The following is a 9,048-nucleotide window of genomic DNA, read 5'->3' as shown; positions in this document are numbered from 1 at the left end:
AAGCCCCAGGGTTGGAGGTGATCATGATGAGACTCAGATACCTGCAATGTGCTGTCAGGGCAGGAACAGGAGGAGGGTGATTCTCAGGGCAAGGAATATGGCCATGGAAAAGATGACAATGAGGTTGTAGAACAAACTCCTTCCATACCCGACTGTAGCCCTCAGCTTTTTTTTTTTTTTTTTATAAAGGTCTGCCATAATTCCTAGCAATGTCCCATGATATCCCGCAAAAAGCAAACCTGAAACACATAAAAAAAAGAAAATGATTAAAGAAATAGAGTATACAAAAGTCACCCTCATTTAATAATTTATTTCCCTGCAAAATCCTTAAGCCACAGCTTTCTGAAGCCACCTCCCCCAGAGTCAACCAGTTTGTCGTGTACACCTTACTTCACCCTCTCTTATATACAGCAGCCAGCCCTTGGTGCCACAGTTGTGGTCATGTAAAAGATTATTTTCTCCTACAGATTCCAAAGTTAAGAGCTTGAACTTCACCATATCCAATCTGTTGGCCACAGAAATGCTACCTTTCTGCCTGGTGAATGCAAACGGTTACTGAAACCTGATGGTGGTTACAATTCCCCAGTACCAGTTGCCCAGTCTTCATTACTTCTCTAATAAAGCTGTGCCTGCGCTAAACCAGCATGTCATAGACAACATCACCCGTTCCTGGAATAAATATGTGTCTGACAGGGTGCATTGCTCCAATGACACCTGAACAAGCGCATGGGCGAGTGTGCAGTTCACGACGTGGTCCTGCGTCTCACGGACTTGATATCTGGCACTCCCCATATCACATGTTTTCCTCTCCCAATTAGATTTGTTATACTCACAGGCTGCATGTGGCCGCCGCTTGCGCATGCACCGACCGGCCCACCAGGCCTCTCCACGCATGGGCGAAAGTGCGATCCACAGTACAGCCAAGCGTTCCACAGACAGGATATCCGGTATAGATCAGACTGATTAACATTGTTTAAAAGGGCGGATCTCACATCGCAGCGTGCACCACTGGACCTCACGTGGAGACTATGTCCACATCCATTCCATAAGAACAATTACGGAGTCTCATTTACCTAGCAGTGACTAGTTAGGTTTTCCTTTGTTTGTCTTATCGTTTTTTCCTCACATTTATTTTCCCCTTTTATTTCATCTATATATGCTCTTTCTCACAGGCACATTACCTTAAAGCCAGGTTTTTGCTCATCATCTTCATATAAGGTTTGTGGATTACCTTAGGATTTTTTGCCCTGTCTTTCCTCTATTATTGATTTGTGATGCGCATATATATATATATGTATATATATATATATATATATATATATATATAATAAATAATATGTCATATGAAAAAGTTTGTGCACCCCTATTAACCCCTTCAGCCCCCAGCCTGTTTTCACCTTAAAGACCTGGCCATTTTTTACATTTCTGACCAGTGTCACTTTGACAGGTTATAACTCTGGAACGCTTCAACGGATCCTGGCAATTCTGAGATTGTTTTTTCGTGACATATTGTACTTCATGTCAATGGTAAATTTAGGCCGATATTTTTTGCGTTTATTTGTGAAAATTTTGGAAATTTGGCGAAAATTTTGAAAATTTTGCAATTTTTGAAATTTTATGCCCATAAATCTGTGAGATATGTCACACAAAATAGTTACTATATAACATTTCCCACTTGTCTACTTTACACCAGCGCAATTTTCAAAACAATTTTTTTTTCCGTTAGGAAGTTAGAGAGGTTCAAAGTTCATCAGCAATTTTTCATTTTTCCAACAAAATTTACAAAAAAAATTTTTTAGGTACCACATCACATTTGGAGTGACTTTGAGAGACCTAGGTGACAGAAAATACCCAAAAGTGACCCCATTCTAAAATCTGCACCCCTCACACTGCTCAAAACTACATCCAAAAAGTTTATTAACCCTTTAGGAGCTTTACAGCAACCAAGCAATGTGGAAGGAAAAAAATGAAAATTTTACTTTTTTACACAAAAATGTTACTTTAGCCATAAAATTTAGCATTTTCACAAGGGTATCAGGAAAAATGCACCATAAAATTAAATTGTGCAATTTCTCCTGAGTACACCGATATCTCATATGTGGGGGAAATCAATTGTGTGGGCGCACGGCAAGGCTCGGAAGAGAAGGAGCATAATTTGAATTTTTGAAAGCAAAATTGTCTGGAATAATTAGCAGATGCGATGTTGCGTTTGGAGACCCCCTGAGGTGCCTAAACAATGGAGCTCCCCCACAAGTGACCCCATTTTGGAAACTAGACCCCTCATGGAATTTATCTAGATGTTTATTGAGCACTTTGAACCTCTGGGGGCTTCACAAAAGTTAATAACTTTGAGCCGTGAAAATAAAAAAAAAAAAAAATTACCACAAAATTGTTACTTCAACCAGGTAGCTTTTTTTCCCACAAGCGTATCAGGAAAAATTGCAACATAAAATGTATTGTGCATTTTCTCCTGAGTACACAGATACCTCATATGTGGTGGAAATCAAATGTTTGGGCGCACAGCAGGGCTCGGAAGGCAAGGAGCGACATTTGACTTTTCAAACGCAAAATTGTCTGGAATCGTTAGTGGATGCCATGTTGTGTTTGGAGACCCCCTGAGGTGCCTAAACATTAAAGCTCCCCCTCAAGTGACCCCATTTTGGAAACTAGACCCCTCATTGAATTTATCTAGATGTTTACTGAACACTTTGAACCCCTGGAGGCTTCACAAAAGTTTAGAATGTTCAGCCGTGAAAATATATATATTTTTTTTTTACCATGAAATTGTTATTTCAACAAGGTAGCTTTTTTTTTCCACAAGGGTATCAGAAAAAAATGCACCATAAAATGTATTGTGCAATTTCTCCTGAGTACGACGATACCTCACATGTGGTGGAAAGTAATTGTCTGGGCACACGGCGGGGCTCAGAAGAGAAGGAGCGCCATTTCACATCAAAATTGGTTGGAATTATTAGCGTACGCCATGTTGCATATGGAGACCCGCTGAGGTGCCTAAACAATGGAGCTCCCCTACAAGTGACCTCATTTTGGAAACTAGACCCCCATGGCATAAATCTACATGGGTAATGAGCACTTTGAACCCTCACGTGCTTCATACATTGAGGCATAAAAACAAAAAAGTACTTTTTTTTTTCCACAAAAATGTTATTTTAGGCTCAATTTTTTAATTTTTACAGGGGTATCAGGATAAAATGGACCGCAAAATTTGTTGGTCAATTTGTTCTGAGTACGCTGATACCTCATATGTGGCAGAAAACCACTGTTTGGGTGCACGGCAGAGCTCCAGAGGGAAGGAGCGTCATTTGACTTTTTAAATGGAAAATTAGCTGGAATTGTTAGCCGCACCATGTTGCGTTTGGAGATCCCCCTGATGTGCCCAAACAGTGGAGCTACCCCACATGTGACCCCATGTTGGAAACTAGACCCCCCCCCATACAAGAAATATTAGTTTGGCAAAATAAAAAATACAGACGTCAGTAAAAAAAAAAAATATATATATATATATATATATAATGAGCGCCTGCAACTGACACTAAAGCAAGTGCCACACGTGAGAACAATGCACAAATCTCGCATCGCATTACCCGACACAGCCGCACACTCCTGTCTGGAAGAGAGCGACCGTGCCGGATGATGCGGAGTGAGGCTTGTGCATCGCTCTCATGTGTGGCACTGGGCTGACCCTTACAATATTCAGTAAAAAATACTGTAGTTGACGATTACTACAGTATAATTTTACTGGCCCTACACTAAGTTTATTTGTATTTCTTTCTTAGTTTACATAAAAAAAAATTAGGATGAATGCACGGATGTGCTGCAAAAAGGGGGGGGACTAGGTGGGATGGAAAAAAGATGGATGGAGGATAGAAGAGGGCGCAACGGATGCAGGAGCAGCGGAGGATGGGAGAGGGCGCGGCGGAGGATGGGAGAGGGGGCGGCGGAAGATGGGAGAGGGGGCGCGGTGGAGGATGGGAGAGGGCGCGGCGGATGGAGGAGCGGCGGAGGAAGGGGGGGCGAGGGGAAGGGTGGAATGGGAGTGGGAGGTGAGATTGGGGATAGCTACCTTACAGAATGGATCTAGGCAGCAGGATTGCAGCAGATCCGGGAGGGGGGAGAGGGGGCAGAGGATTAAGGGGATGGGAGAGAGCAGGCAGCAGATCAGGGAGGGGGCAGAGGCTGATGGGGGAGTGAGGTGGCAGATGCAGGGGCGACGAGGCTGATGGGGGAGTGAGGTGGCAGATGCAGGGGCGAAGCGGCAGATGCAGGGGCGCAGCGGCAGATGGGGAGAGTGCGGCGGCTGATGGGGAGAGTGCAGCGGCTGATGCAGGGGCGGTGGAGCGGATGATGGGGAGAGTGCAGTGGCTGATGGGGAGAGTACATTGGCAGATGCAGGGGCGGTGGAGTGGCTGATGGGGAGAGTGCAGTGGCTGATGGGGAGAGTGCAGCGGCAGATGCAGGGGCAGTGGAGCGGCTGATGGGGAGAGTGCGGCGGCGCGGCTGATGGGGAGAGTGCGGCGGCTGATGGGGAGAGTGCGGCGGCTGATGGGGAGAGTGCGGCGGCTGATGCAGGGGCGGTGCAGTGGCTGATGGGGAGAGTGCAGTGGCTGATGGGGAGAGTGCAGTGGCTGATGGGGAGAGTGCAGCGGCAGATGCAGGGGCGGTGGAGCGGCTGATGGGGAGAGTGCAGTGGCTAATGGGGAGTGCAGCGGCAGATGCAGGGGCGGTGGAGCGACTGATGGGGACAGTGCAGCGGCAGATGCAGGGGCGGTGGAGCGGCAGATGCAGGGGCAGTGGAGCGGCAGATACAAGCAGGCAGCGGAAAGAAAGCAGTGGCGTCAGATGCAGGGGGGGCGCAGCGTGAGAGCAGTGGCGTCAGATGCCTCCATGCATCTGACGCCACTGCTTTCTTACTGCTGAGTAGCGGCGTAACATGCAGGGGCGCAGCCGGAAAGTAGCGGCGTCACATGCAGGGGGACAGTAGCGGCGTCAGATGCAGGGGCGCAGCGGGAGAGCAGGGGCGAAGCACATGGAGCAGGGCAGCGGTGGATCGGGGGCTGTGACTCACAGATGGGCGCCCGCAGGGATCGCTCTCCTCAGATTCCACGGAGGGAGAAGCTAAGGAGAGCGATCTCCTACAGCGAGCTCACCCGGTCCCAGATGCACGGTACTGCTTGGAGAGATGGGTCACAAGGCCGATCTCTCCAATCAGAGCTGGGGGCGGGTGCAGTAAAGCACACTGAGCTCCAGCCAATGGCCAGTGCTGCAGCTGCACTGACATAGCTGGATTTCAATGCTTCAGCCATTTTCAATGGCTGAAACATAACACTGGCTGTGATTGGCTGAGCGGCGTTCGTCAGCCAATCACAGCCTCCGTAGGTCCGGGAAGGAGACACCACCCCTCCTGAGGTCAGGTACAAGTCCTCTCCTTCCTGAATCTACAATTTTTTAAAACCGATGGCGGTGCCCGATGCTCTGGTGCCGCGATTCCGCCATGACGGATGTATCCGTCATGGGTCTTTAAGTACCAGGGCACCATGACGGCTAGATCCGTCAAAGGTCGTGAAGGGGTTAATGTTAACCTTTTTTCTTTATAACAATTTGGGTTTTTGCAACAGCTATTTCAGTTTCATATATCTAATAACTGATGGACTCAGTAATATTTCTGGATTGAAATGAGGTTTATTGTACTAACAGAAAATGTGCAATCCGCATTTAAACAAAATTTGACCGGTGCAAAAGTATGAGCACCCTTATCAACTTCTTCATTTGAACACGCCTAACTACTTTTTACTGACTTACTAAAGCACTAAATTGGTTTTGTAACCTCATTGAGCTTTGAACTTCATAGGCAGGTGTATCCAATCATGAGAAAAGGTATTTAAGGTGGCCACTTGCAAGTTGTTCTCCTATTTGAATCTCCTATGAAGAGTGGCATCATGGGCTCCTCAAAACAACTCTCAAATGATCTGAAAACAAAGATTATTCAACATAGTTGTTCAGGGGAAGGATACAAAAAGTTGTCTCAGAGATTTAAGCTGTCAGTTTCCACTGTGAGGAACATAGTAAGGAAATTGAAGAACACAGGTACAGTTCTTGTTAAACCCAGAAGTGGCAGGCCAAGAAAAATATCAGAAAGGCAGAGAAGAAGAATGGTGAGAACAGTCAAGGACAATCCACAGACCACCTCCTACATTTTGGAAGAAGGTCCTGTGGACTGATGAAACAAAGATTGAGTTGTTTGGTCCTACAAAAAGGCGTTATGTATGGAAGCAAAAAAACACGGCATTCCAAGAAAAGCACTTGCTATCCACAGTAACATTTGGCGGAGGTTCCATCATGCTTTGGGGCTGTGTGGCCAATGCAGGCACCGGGAATCTTGTTAAAGTTGAGGGTCGCATGGATTCAACTCAGTATCAGCAGATTCTTGACAATAATGTGCAAGAATCAGTGACGAAGTTGAAGTTACGCAGGGGATGGATATTTCAGCAAGACAATGATCCAAAGCACCGCTCCAAATCTACTCAGGCATTCATGCAGAGGAACAATTACAATGATCTGGAATGGCCATCCCAGTCCCCAGGCCTGAATATCATTGAAAATCTGTGGGATGATTTGAAGCGTGCTGTCCATGCTCGGCGACCATCAAACTTAACTGAACTGGAATTGTTTTGTAAACAGGAATGGTCAAATATACCTTCATCCAGGATCCAGGAACTCATTAAAAGCTACAGGAAGTGACTAGAGGCTGTGATTTTTGAAAAAAGGAGGATCTACAAAATATTAATGTCACTTTTTTATGTTGAGGTGCCCATACTTTTGCACCAGTCTAATTTTGTTTAAATGCGGATTGCAAATTTTCTGTTAGTACAAACAAAACCTCATTTCAATCCAGAAATATTACTCAGTCCATCAGTTATTAGATATATGAAACTGAAATAGCTGTTGCAAAAACCATAATTGTTATAAAGAAAAAAGGTTAACATTAATAGGGGTGCCCAAACTTTTTCATATGACTGTATACAAGGGAACACTTATCTACCCTATTAGTGGTCATATATAGGTAGGTTCTAAAGAATTGAATATAGTTCATTTTATAGAGAGCTCTTTTCTCCTCTATTAATACTACATCTTCATATTCATTAACAAAGAACGTAATATTTCTTTTGATTCTTTTTCATCTATTGATCAGTATATCTAACTTGTTAGTACCGATTCTGTAAGGGCCAGGTGGACGGGCAGACCCAGGAGGTGGATCCACTGGGCCGAACTCCTAGATGGTGGTAAGGGGTCCGGTAGCTGGAGCACTATAGGCAGCAGAACAGTCCGTGCACAGGAGTATAACGGAGAAGTCCCTGGGACTACAGAGTCACTGGTGGTAGTCCGGGTGACGCAGCTCAGGTTCGGAAGCCGAGATGATGTCAGGCGGGGTCCGGAACCTTTGGAGCGAGATGACAGGTCACCGCAGGGATCCGAGATGGTACGGACTGTCAGGATGGCAGATGGACTGCGTTCGGGGTTCGGGATTCGGTCTGGACCGGATGGCGAGGCAGGCACGGCTCTACAAGAGAGATAGGTGAGTATATACACATATACACCAGGAGACCTGACTCCTAGCTTAAGAAACACGAAGATCAGGCCCCGCCCCCTTGGACATAAACCCCCTTTATACCCTGTACCTGTTTAGCATCATTTCCTGTTAATGGACGCTGGCCCTTTAAGAAAGGGTCAATGACCACGCGCGCGCCCTAATGCGCATGCGCGCAGCCCGAGTGCCAGAAGCCAGAGCAGGAAGCTGCGAGGAGGAAGCAGCAGGGCCAGGATGGGGCTGTGAAGCCGACGGACGCCGGGCGCGGGGACCAGGACGCCGGGGACGCGCTGGCAAGGGGTGCTGGAGAGCGGGGAGCGGCGGTGACCGGACCAAGGAACCGGGAAGCGAGACGGGGGACCCGGGGAGCGTGACAGGTGAGCCGGGGGGCAGCACAGGGGACCCGGGGAGCGTGACAGATTCATATGTAACGGTTTTGTACATTTTTGTATGTTATGATATTACATTGTATCCCTCTCAGATTGTAAACATTTTTTCTTTTATATGTTTTATATTATATATAGATTATCTCTGACGAAGGCCCGAGACTGTGGCCAAAACGTTAGAACTGTGAACCCTTCTTTGACCTTTGCACCAATAAAAACAAGCAGACTGAATTTCAAGTTTTCTTTTGTTCTTTTTCCAGCTTTTATGTGCGCCCGAGTTATTTTTTCAATAAAAATATCAGCCAGCAGCCGCTCGGAATTGCCGCATCCATTAGGTGCAACAGTCCTGGGACTCTACCCAGCTCATCCCGAATAGCCCTGGTGCGATGGCAATCAGTGTAATAAGGTGTTAATGGCAGCCCATAGGTGCCACTAAGTCCTAGGTTAATCATGGCAGGCGTCTATGAGACATTTCCCATGATTAATCTGTAAGTTAAAGAAAATAAACACATACACTCAAAGAATCCTTTATTTGGAATAAAAGACAAAAAAAATCACCCTCTTTCACCTCTTTATTAAAATTCCAAAACACCTCTTCAGGTCCGACATAATCTACACGAGGTCCCACGACGCATCCAGCTCTGCTACATCGGAAGCTGACAGCGAGTGGCCACAGACCATGACCACTCTCTGTGAGCTCCACGGAGCAACTGAAGTGTGGGTCGCGCTGTTATCGATTACGTCACTCAGGTTACCCACGGCCACAGCTCTCAGGTGGAGGACTAGAGCTGTGGCTGTGGGTAACCTGAGTGATGGCACCACTGATTGCGCGGCTTACTTCAGTCCTTCAGGTGACCCGTGGGCGGCCATAGCTGACGTCCTCCATCTGTGACAGCAAGTCACCCAAGTGACTGAAGTGAGCCCCACGATCAACGGTGCCCACACACAGGTGATTTGCAGTGATCAGGCGGAGGACTCCAGCTGGCCATGGGTAACCTGAGTGATGGCACCGCTGATTGCGTGGTTTACTTCAGTCACTCAGGGGATTTGTGGTCA

The sequence above is a fragment of the Anomaloglossus baeobatrachus genome, chromosome 1 (genome assembly GCF_048569485.1).
Source record: "Anomaloglossus baeobatrachus isolate aAnoBae1 chromosome 1, aAnoBae1.hap1, whole genome shotgun sequence".
In the NCBI taxonomy this organism is placed as follows: Eukaryota; Metazoa; Chordata; class Amphibia; order Anura; family Aromobatidae; genus Anomaloglossus; species Anomaloglossus baeobatrachus.
The sequence above is the reverse complement of the archived record's forward strand: the minus strand, read 5'-3'. Positions refer to the sequence as shown.